The 22,993-nt window shown below is 40.4% G+C and overlaps 1 protein-coding gene across 1 annotated transcript in view; it reads right to left on the reverse strand.

Moving 5' to 3' along the window:
- LOC137600976 (neurocalcin-delta A) overlaps positions 1–22,754 on the reverse strand; it is an 83,406-nt gene extending 60,652 nt beyond the window's left edge. Inside the window, exons 1-2 of the mRNA XM_068322914.1 lie at positions 22,622–22,754; positions 18,448–18,545 (exon numbers count right to left, since the gene is read on the reverse strand). The gene's annotated coding sequence lies outside the window, so the exon portion shown is untranslated. The remainder of the gene's footprint in view (positions 1–18,447; positions 18,546–22,621) is intronic.
- Positions 22,755–22,993: the final 239 nt, after the last annotated feature.

Below are 22,993 nucleotides of genomic sequence, written 5' to 3' on the forward strand. Positions count from 1 at the left end.
TGGCTTCATATTTGCTTTAGTTTACCCATAATTGACAACGGGCTGGCTGGAAAATAGCTTAAAAATAGAACACATTGGAGTTGTGCTGGTTGGACATCCCTGATTCTCAGCATTCTTAGGGAGCACTTCAGAAAAAAAGTCACTTGGAAAACTTATCATAGGCTTAGAAAAATTATTATTTAAAAAAAAAAAAAAAGAATCACACATGTATTCTGCATTTTAACAGGAGTAGAAGACTGTTTCATTTCTATGTGTCAGAACATTTAAAGCCATTATCAGCTGTCCCGATTAAAGTAACAAACAATAAAGACTATTAACGTGCTCTCTTTCTGGTTTCTCACACTAACTCTTTAGTTTCAGAAGGAGTCACTGACTGTATAACAAATAAAAGAAATGACAAACTCATCCCATGACAGCCTGAACTCCTCTGTCCTGCTCTTCCTTACCTTCGTTACACTTTCATTATTCATTACTGGATGACACTAACTTCACTTCTGCTCTAGAGCCTTTGTGTGTTACCATTTGATAGATCATGCTTGGATCTGCTACTGTGGACTGGGTTGATGCCCTAGGTTGATATTAACCATACGGCAATAGTTGTTATAGCTATTTACGATAGCTTTACTATTAGATTGATAGTAAAGCTATCAATCTCTATTCTGGGTGTCATGTGAACACTTTTTTATTACAGCTGCTATTAAAACAAGGCAGTCAGAGACTGCAACATCCCACAAGACCCCGGAATTCAAAATCTTACCCTGACCTGCACATTTCTGTGCCTCTGACTTCTTGAAAATGTTGCTTTTTGTTTCCGAGATGTGTACCTAAAAAGATATATAAGTGAAAACTTGACGTTGACCTAGTTTTTCAAGGTCCAGTGTGTGATCTAGTTTTCATCCCCTTGCCTCCCTGAATATAACGCCTTTTGTTTCGTCTTTCTATCTTATCTGGTTCCTGAGATATGTGTAAAAAATGTACAAAAGTTGAAATTTGACCTTGACTAGTTTTCTCAAGGTTATCATCTCATGTTCGTCCATTTGCTGCCCGAGTAAAATGCTTTTTCTTTCATCTTTCTATCTGCAACGGTTGTGAAGATATTTGGTGGACAGATGGACGGACGAACACTGACAATTACAATACATCATCGCTTCACGGGATATAATTACAATACATCATGTAACTCACATAAAATACTTGCTTCCTCTGCCATGGGTTATTTGAAGACAGACAGTTTGAAGGAATTTAATTAAGTTAATTCATCAATTATTGTTAATTGTGTTTAGGAAAAAACTGGGAACATGATTTACGAGGAATTTTTATTCATTCATATTATTCATTAGCCACGCTTTGTGGTATAACGGTATTGCTATCATTATCTTATTACCTATTTTGACTATTTTCTTATGTTTAATGAATATGTGAGCCACTAAACTCAAAAATATTAAATTCTAATCCTACTATTTATCAACATATCAAGTGTAATGATGATTTGGGGTTGTTGAAGAAACATTAAAGTTTTCTTGTCACTCCTGAAAGTCATAATAACTGTATTACTGTGCACACTGTTTGACTCAGTCTTTAATGACTATGTATTTCCCCATACTCCTCAATGATAAAAAGAAAATTACTTACAGAACCTACTTCATTTCATCAAAGGCTGGCAAGGTGGGCAGTGAAGAAACACAAACTTCAGAGTGAAAAGGTTTGTTATTCAAGCTGCGAAGTGTCTCAAGAGTTACTCAACAGCATTACAACCCACTCATTCCTCGGTGATTCAGGAGCTATAAACAGAAGCCAGAAAAAAAGATGGATGGCCAGCCTGTCCCATCTATTGTTCTTTATGGCACACTGCAGGCTTGATGGAGAGAGAGGACTAACCAGAGCCCACCACTGCTGCCTCTGCGTTATCAGAATGAAGCAGGCAAGGAGTCAGGAGCAAGAAAAAGACAACTCACAACTCCAGACATCACCAACTCCCCTATGAGTCACATTCCTCTGCTCATTATTACTGAGACACATATACACACAAAAAAAGCATATTCGCTCTCCCACACATGCACCCATTATATTCTTGCAAAAATAGAAAGTTGAGGATGTATATTGATGTCTGTTGCAGGGATGGACAGATGCAGATTTCTGGGGTAAGTAGTGAACGATGACTTTCTTGTTTTTTGTAGGCTCAAATGACTAACAAAGATTCACATGTTTTCGCTTGTTGATGGGGCGTGGCTCTGAGCTCCCTATATCTACCCCCCATCCCCTCTGAGCACCCTCTATCAACACCTTGTTACTACATATTTCACTCTTATTTTTCTCCTGTTTCTCTCTCATGTTAATAACTGTTGATTTCTCTGCGCTGAGCGTGGAGCTGCTTTCTCAGTCAGCTGAACGCGACTCCGTTGTTCATTATGTAAACACTAAATGGGCTGATCCTACTGACAAACATCGCAAAGAATTTAAAACACAGTGTTTGCAAGTGGGACAAAAATCAGTCCAAATACAATTTTCCCCTTTCAAATTATGTAAATGGTCTTAATCCGTTCCAAGATGCTAGAAAATTACCTGTTCTGGTAATTCAACATGTTATGTCATTTATATATCAAATTGTATAGTAATGAAACATATCAAAGAAATGTAAAAGAAAGAAGCAAACATGAGAAAGAAATCTGGTTAGCCCAAGATGCAAGTTATCGTCGTCTTTGGGACCGAAGTTTACGGTACCATAACTCGTACCATAGGCAATGGAACGCAAATTAAGTGAACAATTATTGAATACAGTGAGGGGAGGGTGGTTGGGGTTGGGACAATGATTGTGTTTCTGTAACACTGAAGTGTAGCCAGTGATTAAACTTAGTGACATCATTGGTTTGTATTTAGAAACAACATTTTCTCCACTGGGGCAGGTTCCATTTCCTGAATCTCCTAAACTGACTCTCTCTACACTATCTATACCTCGCTCCAGAATATATGTAACACTATCTAACCACAACCCTCCACCAAACAACCACATTCTGAATGGAGTGTGATCGCTTTATATTAGTGTTGGAGCGCGTATCGCTTGCCGAATCAGTCACGTGGTATCGGCTGCGTAGCAGGGCGTTCCTGTGATGGAGGCGTCGATACGGAACAACACGTCCGATGCCTCACTGCCGGCGAGGCTTTGGACATCATCATTTACAGCTCCTCCCATCAATGAAGCAAGCCTTGATTCGCGCTTCGCGGGAACGCCCCTCTCCTGTTCAGCACACGCTTCGAGCTTCGATCCCCGGCGTCACATCACAAGAGGAAACTGTGGGAAAGAACTTTGTACTGTCTGGAGACTGCAGAATTAAACCTTGTTCAAAGAAGGAAGAAGGAGCCGGTGATCATTCAGAAATCTTGTGCATCTTTGCAGTGTTGTAGTGTGCTGTGGTTCAATCATGTAGTCAGCATTAAATATAATGTATCGAAGGCATGTGATTAAAGTGCAGGGTTTAATGTCATTTGGTTAATATCATGTGGATGAGAAGTTAAATTTAAAATGTGCATTTTAAAGGGGATTCAAGTGAAGAGTCATTTGATAACTGTGATGTTGTATTTACGGAAGTTACAAGCCGTCAAAATTTGTAAAGTTAAAAAGTTAAATGATGCTTTAAAATGTATTTAATCTGTTTGGGTGCTTTAAATGTGAATATTTTCTACTTATTTCAGGGTTAATTTCTAGTAATTAAAATAGCTTGAAATTTAAAAAAATCAAGTATTTGATTTTGGGGTATATTGTTCGACTGTGGCTTTTTTGGGTTATTTATTTATATTTGTGTTTGAAGGTTTTTCACCTGCGTGGCCAAATGACTTTTCAATAAAAGAAAGAAAAGAAGGAAAGTGGATTTCTGGTCATTGAGTGAATTCCAGTCCAATCTTCTGGAACAAGTTTCCTTTCAAGTGCGGGAAACTGCAGTTCAAACCCTCAAAAGAGTGAGAAGCACTTGACATTCAGTAAGAATTACTTATATACTTCAATGGCGTCTGACCATTTTGAATTTATTCTTTCCCTAATAACTGTTACATGTTAAACTGGTATAATGATAAGAGCCACCTAAGAAAAGCTCATTTTTAGCCTTTGGACACATGTCAGAATGACTGACTTGCATTTATTTCTAGACAGCTCAACATGAGTTGATCTTGTTTTCAGGAAGTTCAGTTGCTCCAAAGACAGAAAGTGACCTGAAGTGTGATTGTGGGGACTCTTGTTTTACACAGTGGGCCTCTTCAGTGGAGAAGCTGCAGCTGTCCCTTACTCTGACAGCCATGCAGGCCTATATGTGTGTTAATAGTCCACAACTTAGGCTGAGTATGTCTGCATCAAAGAGCAAAGGATTTCAGGCCATTTATCTCTCTAACGTTAGTAAAACACACATACATTTTCCCCTAATTCCCTGAGTGAGTGTGTAAGTGTGACAGTGTGTAACAGCCTGTGTGTGGATGAATGTGGGGGCCTGGGAACGTTGTGGAAATCACACTGGGTTTCCTCTAGCTCATCTCAGTGTCATGGGAAACAACACTGACAACCAAAACAACAGAGATGGTGCACACTGCAGATTACCCCCCAAGAATGACACTGATAGGACGGGACATTACATGACAGGACTAACGTGTGATAGAGCATCTCACACGTCGTACTGTGACAAAAATAAAATAAGCAGAAACTTTGAATTTTTAAATGATTTGGCCTAAGTGGGTAAACACTTGGCCATCATGATTTTCACATCATGTTTGTAGTACCTACAAGTGACAATGTGATGTTGGAATGCATTGAAAAGTGCTTAACTGTACCAACACAAGTTAACAAGTCAGTTCAAGTTGTAAGAGAACATGGATTAGACAAACAGTTGAAAACTGAGAAACTTGTTGGCTCCCAGGGTAATACCAGCCGTTTCTACCTCAGAGCAAGAGCAGTAGAAAGGATGTGTGTCAAAAAGCTGAACAGCACCAACATTCTACAAGCATACTATGAAGCAAAGCTCTGAGCTAAATGCTAATGTCTGCGTGGTAAGAGCAAGGCTACTTTTGAAAATAACTAGTATGAATAAAGTGTTGTTTGATGTGGCAAGCAAAGGACACGATAGTTTAAATGTGATGGTAATAGCACGCATACCCCGGCTGTGTGTCGTCAGTTAATGTGAAAAGTGACAGGAATAGTCCTGCTAAGAAGTACCACAGAGACACACCAAAGGAATCAGAGGACACCAAGAAGATACTAAGATACCCAGGAGAAGACAGAATTGTTTATTTGGCACTAACCAAGGACTACACTTGAAGCTAATAGTTGCAGTGAATTCAGGACCAAATGGACCAATTAGAAGCTTGACCACCGTGACGGTAGAATCAGGCATTCAAGAAAACAATTTGATGAGGAACAAACCTTTCTGTCCCACAGTAATGTAGTTTATGGGGATAAGAAGCAGCTGTCTAATGAAAGCTGGGAAGAATTGTTGTGTAATTTTCATAGTGAACTACTCTAATTAATCAGTGATTAGAGGAATTAGGTACAGTCCACTCATCAGTTTACATTATTACATTACAGTACAAACAAGAGAGACGGAAACTCCCACAGCTCAAATCTCATTTAGTGGTACAAACAAATTCTTCTGGATTTACACTAAGTTCAGTAGAAAGTAGTTACTTGCATAATAAAAACATTCCAGACATCCTTAAGACTCAAGTGTACATGAACAAGACAAGCGTAATACATAGTAAAACGCAACTAAAACAACAAAACCAAAATGATTCCAATTGAATACCTTTTCTACAAATACAGTACATGTATTGCAAGTACAGTTAAACCTAGCGATAGCGACAATATCTAACCTACAACAATAATAAATATATAAATTGTAAAGGCCTACCATTGACAATGGTTACAGGTAATCTAGTGAATAGCGCTGTTTATTGGGCTTTTTTTAACACGGCCTTAAATTATTGGTATTCCTTTCCATACCAAGCTGCTGTCGGACCTGTTTTGTTTTCAGGGTAATATACATAAAGGCTGATGCTGTAAAGGTTTTTCCTGTTGAGTGCCTGGAGACGTTATGAAGTGTTTTAGGATATCTACCTTCTGTGTTGAAGCCTGGGGACCGGAACAAAACAGTTCCGGTCCCCAGGCTCTCAAAAGTAAAACCAGTCTTCACTGGGAGCCCAGCTTGAGAACCAAAAATTGCAAACGTAGAAACTGTGTGTGAGATTTATGGAACTATCAGAGTCCATCCAAAACAAGGAGGTGCATAACAAGAATTTACAGTGGTTTGAACTCAAGTTGTCATAGTTTTCATTAAATGCATTAAGACAGTGCTGTTAAAGCTAAAAATAGATATTTAGGGGAAAATCTCAACATGTTGTTCATATGCTGAGATGTAAATACAAATTGTCGGGTCAAGTGCTCGTTGCGATAATTAGATGTGATTAAAAACTCATGTTTGTGAGCTAAAAATGTTGCTGGAGCCAAATGGTAAGCTTAGCTTTGCAAAGAGAAAACCAAGTTGTTAGAAGATGGCATAAACATCAACCTGCAGATGAATATAATCAATATCCACCTTCTGTCAAGCCTAAGTATAATAATTGTTGTTCTATTAAATTAAGTTCTTAAAATTACAGAAACTATTAAAGGCACATCTTCAGCACATAAGGGATTGGGATAAATATTTTGGGTGGGGTAAAACAACTAAAACGTACTTCTATCATACAACTCGTCAAGTAAAAAGAAGAAAACAAGCTTTGAACATTTTCTTGATAACTCAAACCTCACTGTCAGGTCAAAAATGGTTCAACGATTGCTTTTACTCTTACTAATAGTTTTTACGAGCCAATGCTTTAGAGTACATGTAAAGATATTTTTACGCGAGTTTTTGACGACAACTATTTATCGCTATAGACTGATTCACTGTAATCATTCAAATACATGTATAATCAGTGATTTTCTGAATCACTGACTTTCCTAACCCATAATCTTAACCCGAACCCACGCAGACACGGGGGGAAAATATGAACTCTGTCCAGATAGGAATGGAACCCAGAACCATCCAGAACCCAGAGCCTGTGCTGTTACTCTCACTTCCCAAGTAGGTTTCCTGCTAGTGTGCTAGTCTGCCATGCCTGGGTCCCCCTCACCTTGTGGATACTGTATATTATCTACGGTATGTCTCACTTGGTCCTGTTTGTCAGATTACCAGCATTGGTTCCATGTCACATGTTTTGTGTCGTTACTTTGTTTTGAATCTCATTTTTTAATTTGGTTCTTAGTTTTCTAGGGTTTTCTCTAGTTTTCTAGGTTTTTCTCTACTTTTCTAGTTGTCAAAGTTTTTTTTTTTCCTCAGACGAGTAATTTTCAGTTTTCACTGTCCTTCTGAAAAACTGATTTGTCATTGCTCTGAGTTAATAAAGATTGTTTATTTATACTTTGTCTTGAGAGCTGTGCATTTGGGTTCAGTCCTAGTTCAATTGTGTCAGTATTTTCCATGACAGAACTACTGTATTTTTGTGTAATAATTCAGATAGAAGAAAAAGAAAAGGGAAAGGGATTGTTTGCCTGAATAACAAGTGTGATTTCTACAACAGATGACAATTAATTCATAATTCCAACAACAATTCCCTCAGAGCACGGCTGCCTTCAGCTGAAAAGGAATTTTTGTGTGCGTTGGTTCTGCTTTGATTCAGGCCAATTTTAAGAGTCCCCCAAGAAAAAGCAGAACCACTTGTGTTTATCCTTTCCATCTGCTCTTACTATGATTTGCCCACTCTCTCTCACACAGACACAAACATACATGTGTCCAATGCCGTAGATTGTCCCTGGCTTGAAATTTTTTTTACACACCATTTGTGAAACTACACAAACACTACTGACCTAGAGATTTGCCTGTCTGACAACCGTATATGGTATGCAACTTCTGGCTCAGTAAAAAAATCACACGATAACTTTGAAGTCACGGTACGGGGAAAAACAGACAAGAGCTAACGCAACACTAAAAATAGAGAACTCGTCTAAAAATCCGTGACAGAGTTCAGCTTTTAGATTTTGGCAAGAAATTGCGTTCAATGCCGTTACGTCAGACTGAAACCATTTTAGCAAGCCAATAGTAAATATGACAAGATGTATCACTGATCAGGCAGCGACTGAAGTTTCGTTATGTTAAAAAGAACAATGTGAGATTTTTCTTGTTGCTTGGGACAATTTATGTTGATTTCACTCCTCCTATTTTGGTTTTTTGTATAGATGTAATTTTTTTTTCTATTTGTGAAACCTTCTGAGGAACTGGTCAGCTTCCCTGTGGAGACACATGGTTTCAGTCTAAGACACATAATGGAAAAAAAAAAGTCTCGACAGAAGAGCAGAGTTTGGTTTTGATAGCTCAGGTTTTCTTTTGAAACATGTGATAACAGGGGTGATGCCTTGACGATCTGTTCAATGTACATAGTAGTTAAGAAAATGCAGCTCAAATGAAGTGTAAACTTACATTAATGCCAAACTCAGAGGGAATGATCCAAAAAAGAGCATTTACAACTGCATTCACGGAAACTGGTGGCAGTGTGAGATGAGCAGGTCTCTGTAATTCAGTTAACATTTACGTTTCATTAGCACCAGACTCCTCTTTCTGTTATAGTCATGAGGATAAAACACTGTCACTGTCAAAAACCACTAAACTGACAGCTGATCAAGAACTTTGTTATTCACACTTAAGCATGTTTTTTTATGAATGAGATACCTCACATGTACTTTACCATTATTCCATGGAGAGCCACTGGTGTAACGCCACAATCATGGGCTGGGATCCCCGCAGCTCATAATGTATTGGCATCACAGCCCAATAATATCCATATGGCAACATGGATATGTAGTTTTTCCACTGAAGAGCATATGGCCACTGTCCACTACAGCTCTGCATGCAGAGGACTTTATTCAGTACACGTCAGGTGTTAGACATGCAGTGCATTCTGGCGGTTTTGTCTGTAGCTCTGCTGCTTCACAAAAATGTGCAGTCCAAAATATTCTATACAAGGTTGATAATGAGGCTATCATAGGCTATTATAGCTCAGAGTAGCTAATAGAGTAGCTAATATTTACTCTTTAAAAGAATGTGGTTTAATGATCTCTCTTAGCTTTTTTTTAAAACAAGAATTCCAAGATTAGATTGTAATGGATATCAACTAAATGAATGCTGCCCTGATATTCCTCACACCAAGCAGCCAGACCCTCATAAACTGAATCTGGACCCCACTTTGAAGTAGCAAAAATTAATGGTATTAACTACAAAGGGATGAAGAGAATGGAGGAATTTAGCAGGACTAATCTGACATCTCAGAAACAGAGACTACAATATATTAAAACAAGAGAGAGAAACAAAGGCTCCACATTGTATTACTAATCTCTCTGGACATGAGCCCAGGCAGTGTAGGTGTCTGGACCAGAGAGCGTTTCTTGTTCATCTGCTAAATAAAACTGGGCTGTGGCTGCATCGTGTTGTCTTCCTACCATATTTGCTGTGGCTTACTCCTACATGTAACCCCTCCTCTCATCCAGTCTTTCTGTCACACTCCCCTACTTGTGGCGGTCCAGCTGTCACGGTTTCAAACCCACTCGTTTCCCTTTCTCTCTCTCTCTCTCTCTCTCTCTCTCTCTCTCTCTCTCCCTGTCATATAACTGTCACTCTGCCTCTCCTGTAGAGCAAACAGGAGCATTACATAAAGACAGTGTGGGCCAAACACCACCATGGTTGAGTGGATGTGCATTTACTTTTCACCTGTACGGATTGAGGATGGTTCGCATAATACCTCAGTTACGGTGGTAAATCTTAAAGGTCATTAAAACTTAAATGGTGAATGAAAACATTTCTAATCAAACAGTAATTATGGCATGTTTTATACTTTTTATAACCATGTTAACCAGTTGACTGTTTTCTATGTCATTAAAGCTCCTGAACGATCTTCATCATCCCACTTCTGAATAGAAAATAACTCCCTGATATGATTTTTTTTAATTTTAGCTAACCTATGTAATGCAGACACATTAGTGTGGCACATACATGTTCAACCAGCCACAGATAGAAACAACATTAACATGATTTAATTTATTTTACTTTACAATTTTTTATTCCATATTATCTGTGCTAAATGTTGCTATGTCTATAAAATGAACTCAGACTGGTGTTTGTTATGTACTACCTTCACCACAGATGCTATTTGTTACCAACATCTGTTTGTTTCTTTTGAAGCAGGAATATATACAAAATATTCAAGTAATACAGTATTGATTTCGGAAAAACTTTGTGTAGAGATATTGGTCAAAACCCATTACCACCTAGTAGTGCAGGTTGGATTAAAACCACTTTTGATAAACTATAAGTACTGCAAGAATAATGTTCTGCGACTAAGAATAAAAAATAGTCTTACAAAGTGTTTCATGTCTACATTTATGACATTATCTGTTCTATAACAAATAAAGCGCTGATCCTAAGTTATAAGAGCTAGACAGACGTGCAGGACAGTTGAGCCTCGGCAGCAGTGTGTGCTCTCTTTAGTGCCAAAACCAGTTTAGTGCTCAAACTTATTTTTATGCCCAAGCTTCCAATCAATTTATTCATCCCAGATATGTCAAATCTCTCGGTCACTATATGCAGCGACTGTACCAATACACAGGCTTCAAACTTAATAGATTAAAATAGCAGGCGTTCTACGTAGTAAATATCTCTGAAGACAGTCGTATGCCCAGATCTTCATAGGCGACAGCAGTGGCAGGCGGTCCAGCCTCCACAGCATTCTCACATAGTGGGAAAGCCCTGTGCTAATGCAGGGCTTGCCTGGACTAATGCTAATCCAGGGTGTGAAGCCAAAGCCTCTCAGCGAAACTTAGCAACTTGCCTCAGTTCCCCAAACCAGCCGTCTGCTATTGATGCCACCACTTCTAACAGCCCGCCTGGCCTTGGTGGGGGAGTGTCACTGTGTAGCTGGTGAGGTAATTATGTGTTGGCTTTATGGGTGTTAAAGTGCATACAATTTTAAGCACTTCACAAAGTTCACATTGCAGATGCATAGTTGTTAGTATCAGTCATCTGTCTATCTGCAGAGCTGTCATTCAGTCCATAGGATTAAGTAGCTATGATAGCATTTTCACCGATACAAAATCACCATGATGATGAAGACAACACGAAGGTCTTTCAGATTTTGATTGATTTTGCTTTTGATGTGCTTAAATATTCATCTTTTAATATGAAACCAAGACTATGTGGTACTGTATGCATGTTTGAGGCGACATTTGGAGCAGGCAGAGCTGTGAAATGCTGCAGCTGCTGCCCATTAAGGCAGGTCATAAATGGATGCATCACGGGATGCTGCCCACTGGGGTAGACGCTCCACGCTGACTTGGAGCACCTGGGGGATGTTGACAGAGTCTGGCCCCAGAAGACCTGTTTGCATCGGGGGCGTGTCCTTTCCTTTGGATGGGACCGAGGTGGAGGATCTGTGATACACTGGGTCCCGTTACACAACAGGGATTTATTGTTTAGGCTTATTGATGTCTCTGGCATATAGTTAACCATTTTAAAATAAATGAGATAAAACGAATTTCATAATGTAGCAAAACATTTGTTTTGTGCGATCACTTGGGGGCTGCAGAAACCTCAACATCGTCTGTCCATCCATCCATCCGTCCAACCATCCATCCATCCATTTTCTTGTAGACGAGACAACCATAATCGTCTCATCTTCAGCAGCTTTTCCACCTTGCTGTGGGCAAGACGCAGGGCACACCCTGGATGTGTCGCCAGCACATTGCAGGGCCACGAAGATGTTTATATTTTTAAAAAGTTAAGAGAGTAGACAACAGAATGGAAACATCCAACAATTTATTATTACTTCTAGAAGATTTAGCTCAATGTAGAAGTTTAGGGAAAATACGACCTGAAAGGTGCTGTGTGAAGGATTCAGCGTCTGAAGCTGTGGCTGATGATTATAACCGACCGCAAACAGTCCCGGTTGCAACCTCCCCTGATGTGGTTGATTGAAATGTGAATAGATGTGAATAGCCATCTTTAGAACCAGTATTTCATGTTCTCTCTTCACGCCAGTAAGATTGCAGATGGACGTCCAGGAAGAAACCGTGCTCCCACAATCGAATCAACAGGTACAAAGAAAGCATGACGGTTCCAGGTTTAAGGTGATTACACGCTGTTGAAAACATAACTCTTTACATAATATTCCATTTCTGCATTCCATATCCCTAAATTCTTTAGTAATGACTGACAAACATGATGAGAAGCTTCTCAGGTTGACTATGTTGGTCAATTTAACTAAAACCTTGTCTGATTTACTTACACTGTGTGGTTATTACCAGAAACACTGAATTCCTGTTCTGATGGTGCAGGAGAGAAGTCCTCTCTGGCATCAGACCCTGAAACCCATCAACAGATTGTTAGACTCTGGCAGCTGGTCTCCGTCTTTCTACGACCTGAACTGAAGGGAGTTGTGCCAAACAGGCACGGCCACACGGACTTGAGTAATAACTACCAGCTGGTGTGTACATATGACATTTGAATGGAGCCACAGAGGGATGTGGTTTTCTGGCCAGACTGAACCAAGGGCGTGGCAGAAGATGCAGTGCTGCTCGAGAGCAAATGCTCTATAAAAACATTAAATAAATAAGTGGGAATAAATGTGTTGGATTATAATACAATGTGTATTGTATAACAGCACTTCACTTATTTATTTTTGTGACGTGACACATGAGATGGGCTAGCAGTCCACAGGAGTGATGAGTCACGGGTCAGACAAAGTTATCTGACCAATCACAGAGCCAGATTTCAGTTCTTTGTCATCTATGGACTACAGGCTCGCCCTCACCTACGACAGACAGAATGGGTGTTCTTTATCCCATTAATTCCTCTATAGCTACACTGGATTACATTTAATAGGATTATTGCTTTCAATGCCATTAAATCATTTTAGATTTGATAACAAATGTCCTGAAACACAGAAGCAGAGATTTTGTGGTCTATTAGGCAAAAACATTGCATCATCCTGGAAGAACATGCGTGCTTTTATGTACATATGCATCATGGAAATAATGCAAATCAATCCATCCAAACATTCAATGCTCACAAGAAATGTTGAGAATTTATTTCCCTGAAGAACCTGAAGCCTGTTCAGCTGCTGGGGATGAAGGTGAGGCATTGAAAATCTGCCTCAACACATACACAAACACACACAGACCGGTCCGTCCCCTCAATGGCCTTAGAGGCCGACAGAGGTCCCTGCTTTGAAGCTCACATCCCTTAATTTGGAGGATTGTTATTTCTTATGAGAATGATTACACAAATGATTCACTGCCGTTCTCCTATTTGTTGTCGATGATCGTCATTATTTGCTCTCCCTTCATGATCTCTACCAGTTGACACTTTGCTACCAGTGCAACAGGTAAAGGTAGCATGGAGGTCAGACTTAAAAAGGTCTAGGTCTACCCAAAAATACAGTACCTCTACTTACGAAATGAATTGCTTCTGGAAGAAATTTCGTAAGTAGAAAATTTTGTAAGTAGAGACGAGTTTTCCATGCTAATACCCTAATCCGTTCCAAGCCCCCCAAAATTCAGACATAAATGTTTTATAAAGCATAAAAATGCATCAAAACATGTAACAAATACATGTTACCATTAGATTATTACACAATAAATGAGAGTTGTGTATAACGTAAAAAACAAAGAATAGAGTAAAGAATAAAAATGATGGTCATTTACGTTTTAACTGCTGTCCTCATTGTTTTTTGCCCTCTTTGGTTCATGCCCTCTTGCCCCACCATGAACAACAGAGTGAATTCCAGTCCTCCTTCTGAACTTCTCCAACCACCCACGCGATGCCTTAAACTCCTTAAACTTCCTCTTGTTTTAATAACGTGGTGATTATAGATGCATTACGGCCATATTCTTTGGTGAGATCAACCAAACGCATCCCTTTTTCAGGCTTTTCTATCATCTCTTGCTTTGTTTGTACGGACAAAAAAACTCTTTTCTTCTTCTTTTCTTTTCCTCTTTTCTCCATCACTTTCTTGGGGTCCATAGTGAATACTCTAAAAGTTAATATATTTATGTAAAACTATCAGAACACCTCATGGGTCGAGAGCCGAATGACGAGGACGCTGCATAGACACCGATCTAGCTCCACACAGAGGTCCCTCTTAGCCAATGGGATGCCAGGATGTTAGGTAATAACCAATGGCAGAGCAGCTATAAGAATGTTGCTTTCAGGAACCTGTGGGAGATGCGAGTATCAGCCCATACTGTATTTTTACCTTTCGTAAGTCGAAATTTCTTTTGTAACTAGAGGCAATATTTTTCTGCTGAGAAATTTCGTAAGTAGAGACATTCGTAAGTAGAGGTACCACTGTACAACTAGGTAGATATTCCCAGGCTTAATCAACATTCTGTTTGAATTCATCTGGTAAGCATTTGAAGGTTTGAGTCATTTACTTACATGTAAGTAGGCTCCATTCACTGGCAGGTTAATATGGAAAGCTTGATTTGTGTGGGGAAGATATTCCTATATGCCTGTGCTGAAGATAGACACTGCGCTGTGCCGTCACCCATAGACATCCCAGACATCACTAACAACATGGGACTGAGTGATCCAATGAGCTGCTGGATGTAGATGTCTAGTTTGGAGAATAGATGGAACACATGCAGGTGAACATTTGAAGTAAACTGGAACCAACTGAATTGATAACTTGATGTTTTGGCTGTGAACGGATGAAATGAGCAGCTGCAGTGACTCAGGTCCTCTCCTGAACACAGCATGTTGCACGTCAGGTTCCCTTGTTGAAGACGCCATCATCAGGCAGTGAGAAGCTGGAGACAAGATGATGATGCTATTTGACCTCATCTGCTAATCCACAACAGAAACAGGAGCTACTCTTTCCTCTGCACACTGAGAACAAGGGGGGGTCTATGGTATCCGTCCCTCCTTCGAGAGCATTTAATTAAGAACATGTCTCGATATTCAGTTTCCATGGATTATTTTTCTTCTTCACAGGACGTCAAGGAAACAATTTGCTTTCAAATTTCCCTAATATGGAGCAGGCTGACGTCTGTATAGTCTAAAAGCATGTAACTATGACATCATGAGCTGGGATCTGGTATGTGTTACTTGCTGTGCCCCTAAAGTCGACTCAACTTTTCCTGTCTCAGTATTCCAAATTTAATGACCAATAAAGGCAGAAGTTAAAAAAAAAAACAAAACAACACCATCGGCATATCGTTTGATTCGTTCCACATTTTTACTTGTGATGGCTGCGGCATAGTCATGTCCTTGGTTTAAAGGTGGAATGCCAACAATTCTAACTATCCATCCTGGGAAAATGGTTTCCCACACTGTGTCCGTGTTTGATAAGGAGAAAGAGCCAAGGAAAACCAAACAAGCGACCAACAGTGATGTAATGCTGTCAGTCCTGGCTGAATTCCTGGACATCACAGAAAGCCTGTTTCTCATTCTGCCAACTACTGCCTCTCTCTGCCCGCTTCGGCATGCTTCACAGGAACTTCAACATTCAGCATTTGATTTTGTTAGTCAGCTCCAAAGAAATCACCTACAAAAGGATAAACAACATAACTGTTCAAAAGATAAAACCTGTTTACGTGTTTTAAAGAAGGGTTGTGTGTGAATGCTATCAGTCCCTACACTAGCTACCACCTATAGCACTGTACAAATGAAGTGTCTCAGACGCTCCAATAACAGCACACACTGCACGATAAGGACAGGAGTTCACACTTAGTGTACTTAACTTATAGTAGGATCATTTGTCATGGTGCAAAACATAGGTCAAGGATCCACTATGATGTAACACTTATCACTAAACACTTCATCGGACCCCATTAAAAAGGTTTACATATCTGAAAGTAAATACAGCTGGCTTTAGAGTAACAGGTGAGAAGAATGTCACAGTATCAGAGATACACAACCTGATGTCTTTCAACTGACTTGGCTTTCAAATTCCTCTCGGGTCATCTAACGGTGTTTCCTTCAGACTGACTGCTGTGACACACTGGAGGCTGATAGAGACCAGGGAGGCCAGCTCTATGCATCGCTGCCTGTCGTTGGCTATCTGTGTATTATTATACATTGGGTCCACCCAGCGCCTTCAGCGCTCCATACCTCCCCAATGCAGCCTTGGGGAGGTATGTGCTCTCTGAGCGCTACAGTTTGTTTCGTTGTTTACTAGTAATCTGGATTAAATGTGTTCTGGACAGTGGATGCTACCGGTACGTTATCAATGCCAGAGTTTTTTCAGTGTTTATGTGAATGGATAAATGCCGGCTTGTGTTTAAAACACTTGTGCACTTGAAGTGCCGTCCATTCCCCACTTTGAGTGTTTAATTAAATGTAAATGAAGTCAGACCTGTTGCATATTGTACTGTCTTTCTAATCCCACAGACGACAGTGAGAACACGCCCTTCGCAGTCAGACTTCACTGCACACAGACAGCAGCTGCAAAGAGCACATCGGCCACAGAACAGACCAGCTTCTCATTTCCGCCATTACCAAATTAACGTTAAGTAGCCACAGCTGACTGTTGGTCACAGTCAGATACTCGAGTCTGATGCTGCATTCTCTGATACCCTCACTTGTGGAAAAACTCAGTCGAGATGGGGACAACCATAAACATCTACCAGCATGCAGTCATTTATCAGGAAGGGAGTGCAAAGCTACCTCCTCATAGCAGATTGATAGCAGAAAGACAAGACATTTTTAAAAGTTTTAAAAACAGCCAGATGGAAAATAAAATAACCCCCCACCCCCCCAAAAACAACAACAACAAACAAACACATTAACTAGACGCATGCCTTTAGTACCCTACGGAGCATGCAGCTGACTAAATGAAGCACTAAGAACACACCATCCTGTAACTACATACCATACAAACACATGAAACTGTTTCCTATGGCAAGGACATAAGAACGAGCAGCCTGCAATACACACGTTTTCCATTGCTGTATGCTAATAAAAAGAGAATGAGGAGGAAAATAAAATGTCAGTAAGAAGGCAATAAACTGAGCTCTAGTTTATGTTACAGACACTCCAACAGATCACCAGTAAAACGAGCATAACTAGAATCTTTTCCTCACACCCCCAAGGAAGCTATTTATATACTGGATCCACTATCCATAAAAAGTAAAATAGATGGTAGCTCTATTCATGTGTTGTTAAATCTAATGGTCCTAAGATGAAGCAAACTTGCTTTTTCAACAGTGGTTATCTGTATATTGCAGTGCTGCATTATGCTGCAGTAACAACCAGCCATTCTCTGTAGGAACCAGCGACCGATAGCTTTAGAACTCCATTCATTTTCCATTCTCTTTATTTCTTATCTTGTTTGGGGGCTGGAGCACTTATTGGGAAAGTAGCCCTCTTATCTTATGGCAAACATTAAAAAAAGGCCAGACTCTTACGCTATAAGTCACCTAAATGTCTTTGAACAGCAGCAGGAAACAGGTTCTATCCATAAACAGTGCCTCACTAAAATCACAGAAATAATGTAGCTGGAAAAGATGCAAGAAATCAATGAGGTGAACATGTCCAGCAACACAGCAGCGCACCGAGGTGAAGACTTGTCTGCTAACCTAAACCAATAAGTGTCACCTAAAGCTCCCGCTTTTGAGTTTTACTGGACTGCATGTGATGAGAGCACATGGGTTAATGTTTCTGCAGGGAGTTGACAAAGATCTTTTGTATTACGGAGTAGCTGCTTGATCTCAGGAGTCTACAATACATAACACAATAGAATAGGAGTAGAATAGAATGGACTGAATAGAATGCCTTTTAATGTCAATATACACAAATGTACAAGGAAATTCTATGGCAACTCTCTGTGCAAAAGACTTAGTTTGAAGTATTAGGTAATTTTAAATACAAAACAAGAAAAAACAAACCAAAACGCAGGTGTAAGAACAAGCAAATATAAGAATACATTTACATTCATTTTTCTCTGTTGACTCTAAACAAAAGCAGGTTGAGAACCAGAATGACTGACAGGATATCTGTGACGTCCTTCACATCTCAACCACCAAACTGACTCCAGACCAGCCATCATTTAGTCCAAAGCGCAGCATCACTGCCCCCACTCAGAACAAGGCTGCTCCCTTCATATGTGTCAAAAATAGATTCTTCATTCACATGTTGACAACAAATACCTATTAATCTTAGAAAAGTTGATTTTCCGTGACATGCTACATGTTACTCTAACACAACTTTCTTGTATAACTGAACTAAACCCCCTTCCCTCTTTTATTCTCTTTATACAAGGCTGTGAAGGGGGGGGGTCTCCATCCTGTCTAAGAACCAATCAGAGGCTTGTTTTGAGAATGTCCAGAGTACACTGATGTACTGCACTTATTAACAGCATCCCATAATAACAGACTCCTTCGTTTGTAACACTCACCAGGTGGAACGTTTGGACACCTGCAGTGCAGGTGAGTGGTTTCGGAATGACGGGTCCTTCCTTCTTCCTCTCTGACCTTATTTGGATGTGAACAGCACCTGAAAGAAGAAGGAGGTCTTCTGTTAAAGACTGGATTGAATTCAGTTGTGTCGTTAAAACCCACAATGTTTCTGTACCTACTGTGTTTCACACAGTTCACTGTTCAACAGAGCTGTGGTGCAGAAACATGTCTGCATGCACACGTGTACTGTATGTTAAAGAGTAGCAGCAGCGCTGACTCGAGGCTTTTTAGGTGCAAACCTAAATTTTAACTTAGAATAATTATATATAATATAAATGGATTATGTTAATCATCAATAACAAGCAGGGATTATCATTAATCTAGCTTTAATCTTAATCAAATGATCAATTCATGTCATTTTCCAACTGCAAAAATTCTTCCAGCAAAGAGAACACAATAGAGACAAGAGTAAGGAAGGACTTGGTGTGGAAGTGGGAAAAAAAAGTTCCTTCACAGTGACGTGATCATCCAGTGAAGCCCCAGAGGTCTGATCCCAGAGGAGTTGACATGTTGAGTTAAGGAGTCAGTGAGTGGGTGGGGGTCTAGACAGGAATGACCTGTGTGGGTCAGGTTCACTGAACAGCAGCATCAGACCCTGGTGGACTTCAGGGTTCAGACATAAGGTCAGGATTACATGATGATATCAAACCACCAGAGCCTGAGGTTATTAGTTCTTCTAAAGCAGCTCACACACTCACACACTGAGAGGTTAGTGTTGTTGGGGGGTGGGGGGTGTCACAGCAAGAAGAAGCGTGATGTCGGCAAGGCTTGAACCTCCTTTCACCTGTGTTTGAACGCAGCAAACCAAGTAAAGTACAGTGGTACCTCTACTTACGAATGTCTCTACTTACGAAATTTCTCAGCAGGAAAACATTGCCTCTGGTTACGAAAGAAATTTCGACTTACATAATGTAAGTCACAGTATCGGCTGATACTCGAATGTCCAACAGGTTCCTGAATGCATTATTCTCATGACTGCTCTGCCATTGGCTATTACCTATTACGTATCTTCCTGGCATCCCATTGGCTAAGAGGGATGCCACTCCACCTCTGTGTAGAGCTAGAACGGTGCTTATGGAGTGTCTCGTCATTCGGCACTCGACCAGTGAGGTAGTCTGATAGTTTTGCGCAAATATAATAACTTTTTGAGTACGTATTCACTATGGACCCCAAGAGAGTGACGGAGAAAAGAGGAAAAGAAAAGACGAAGAAAAGAGTTTTTTTGTCCGTACAAACAAATCAACAGATGATAGAAAAGCCTGAAAAAGGGATGCGTTTGGTTGATCTCTCCAAAGAATATGGCCGTAATGCATCTATAATCACCACGTTATTAAAACAAGAGGAAGTTTAAGGAGTTTAAGGCGTCGTGTGGGTGGTTGGAGAAGTTCAGAAGGAGGACTGGAATTCACTCTGTTGTTCATGGTGGGGCAAGAGGGCATGAACCAAAGAGGGCAAAAAACAATGAGGACAGCAGTTAAAAGGTAAATGACCATCATTTTTATTCTTTACTCTATTGTTTTTTGCGTTAAGCACAACTCTCATTTATTGTGTAATAATCTAATTGTAACATGTATTTGTTACATGTTTTGATGCATTTTTATGCTTTATAAAACATTTACGTCTGAATTTTGGGGGGCTTGGAACGGATTAGGGCATTTGCATGGAAAACGCGTCTCTACTTACAAATTTTCTACTTCTACGAAATTTCTTCCGGAACCAATTAATTTCGTAAGTAGAGGTACCACTGTAGTGATATTACATCAATGTCAATTATCTCAAAAGTAAAAATGTAGTTTATCTGCTCACGCCACGCTCATGGAAAGCAGGGTGAAGTCTGTCCACAAACCCTTCTGGAGCTTCACAACAAGAGGTCTCTGAACTCCTGACTAAGATGGGGACGGGTTCTAAATGAACAAACAGTGACTCTACGGAGCTCCACTGTTGCAATTTCAGTTTCCAAAAGCTCTGAGATCTTAAATTGAGTGTAAGATGTGTTATTTACACCTTAATAGCTGAAAGCCATACTTGTGGGATCTTGTTGCACAGTATGGAGTCATTTCACCAGTTCTTCGTTCTTCTTTTCTATTTCGTTTGTGATATGTTCTTCTTGACCTGTATTGTGGACTGCTGAAATATTTTTCCATACTTCAGGATAGAATCACACAATACCTGTCACTACAATTTTCCATTAAATACATTCTACTCCCCGGTAGCACATTCAAGCCTGCTGTTTTTCTGCCCTCCTGCTACTCAGAGTCATTTTTCAAGATGCCTGTAGAGACAAGTCTTTGTTGATTTATGTAAACTTCACTTGACTTTCGATCAGCAACGTGGAACTAGAAAACTAGAACTGGGAAAGCTCCCAGCATGTCTGGAAGTGAGTAACTCAATCCTCTGAAAACAGTGGAAACACTCTTTTAAATGGATTAAATCTACTCAACAGGAAAAACAACAAATTCTTCAATTAGCTGCCAAGAGGACGACCAAAGAGGAGGTTTATGGATGTAGTGAAAGAGGACATGAAGGTAGTTGGTGTGAGAGAAGAGGATGAGAAGACAGGGTTAGATGGAGGACACTGATTCGCTGTGGTGACCCCTGAAGGGAAAAATCCAAAAAAAGAAGAAAATCGAAAACATGATCCCTGTTGATTATAATCTACAAATTTTCTACATAAGACTTTGCATAATTTCATAAATTAAACCTTTGTATCTCAGTTAATATAAGCATGTCTGTGTGGAAAAAAACCCTGCGTGTGTTTCTTCTCTCCAGTTGAACTGGTGACTTAATTTCTCTGAGGTGTGAACGGTTGTTTGTTCCTATGTGTCATCGTTCAGTGACGTTATACTGGCTCCTTAACTTTCACCAAACTACCTTGACAAGAAGTATTTCAGCTCCTGCCAGTCAAACATGTAATCGTTTCAATGGCGTGATGGCGTAGTGGATAACACCTGACAACTAGAAAGTTTACTTCTCAAATCCACATTTGAACTGATGAATTTCTTATTGTAATCATTTTCTGTGTTAAAACAATGAATTGAATTAAGGCAGTGGGGTTCCTCAGGTGGTTTGGTGAGGCTGACTCCAGATGTCTGGATCCATGCTGTCTGCTGAAGTGTGATCCGCCCCAGAAAGAACTGACGGTATGAGGTGAGAAATCTAATTTGCACATGAAAGTTGAAGATTTCCACCTCCTCTACACTGCACCCAGTTATTTTACACTCATATAACAACACTCAAACATATAATTATACTTATAAACTGATCAAACTGTCCGTACATTGAGTTTTCTCACCACAGCATTGTAGATGTTCAGTTTAACTACAAACCAGAGAAAAAGTTCAGCTGTAGTCTAGTGGCTCCACATTCATTACTGTGTGGCTGCATGTAATCTAAACATTAGAACCAATGTGAACACATTTACTTCATAAATGTGTTCAGACATAAATGATTCACCTACTGTATGAACACAAATCCCGGCTCACACATGGGCGGTGGAGTGGGCTCAGGTACCTGCTGTCACGATGGTGGTCCTGTGTTCACCTTAGCACAGGTACACATGGCTCTCTAACACCTCCACGACTTCCTGCTGCACACGGTGAGCAGAAACACCAGCTTCAGCTCAAGCTGAAGCCTTTGGACAACGTGTTCACAGCACAGGATGAAGCTGCTGCCCAGCCCCAGCGACCCGGTGGTCCCGATCCACCGAGGAGGTCCTGGTGGTTCACTAGGGACCCACAGACACCAGCATCTGAAGCCAAGGGGGTCATTTAGACCCTCCACCGCTCCATTAGCATAGCCAGCTAAGATGCTACGGCAGCAGGTCGCCTTATGGACCATCTGTCGACTTGACACGCAGCGGGAGAACATGAGGAGAACATGAGGAGCACATGAGGAGAACATGAGGAGAACATGAGGAGCACATGAGGAGAACATGAGGAGAACATGAGGAGCACATGAGGAGCAGCCATTGGAGCGATGGCTCAGCTCTGTGCTGGAAGTCAGCGGAGTTTACGACACCGTAACGCGGGGCACTGGGTGTTAGCGAAGGTCTGTGGCAGCGAGCACACTGGGAACAGGTAACTAGTCGTAGTCAAACACAAACTGGACACTCACCTGTTCGGCGGTGGTAGAAACCTTGACAGAACCGTCCTCCTCATCAGCCGGTAACGACAAACTACCGACGAACACAGAGACGCACGTCTCCCCGGTAGCCCGTCAAAGATGTGACGGAGGGAGGATGGGCTGCGGTGTGGGAAAACCACCTCCTCCGGTCCGATAAATTATGACCAAATTTACACTCTGAAGCTCGGACAATCAGACAAAGTACAGGAAACTGTTACAATTCCATTTTTCTCAGCTTTATAAAATAGATATTAGAATTATGTATCCTGAGAACAACATATGGAAGGTATCTCTGAGTACAGTTGTGTATTCATAAGTACAGCAGAGTGAGAGGTCTGTAATTACTCTTCTGCTCTTCTACAG

The sequence above is a fragment of the Antennarius striatus genome, chromosome 9, assembly GCF_040054535.1.
Source record: "Antennarius striatus isolate MH-2024 chromosome 9, ASM4005453v1, whole genome shotgun sequence".
Classification (NCBI taxonomy): domain Eukaryota; kingdom Metazoa; phylum Chordata; class Actinopteri; order Lophiiformes; family Antennariidae; genus Antennarius; species Antennarius striatus.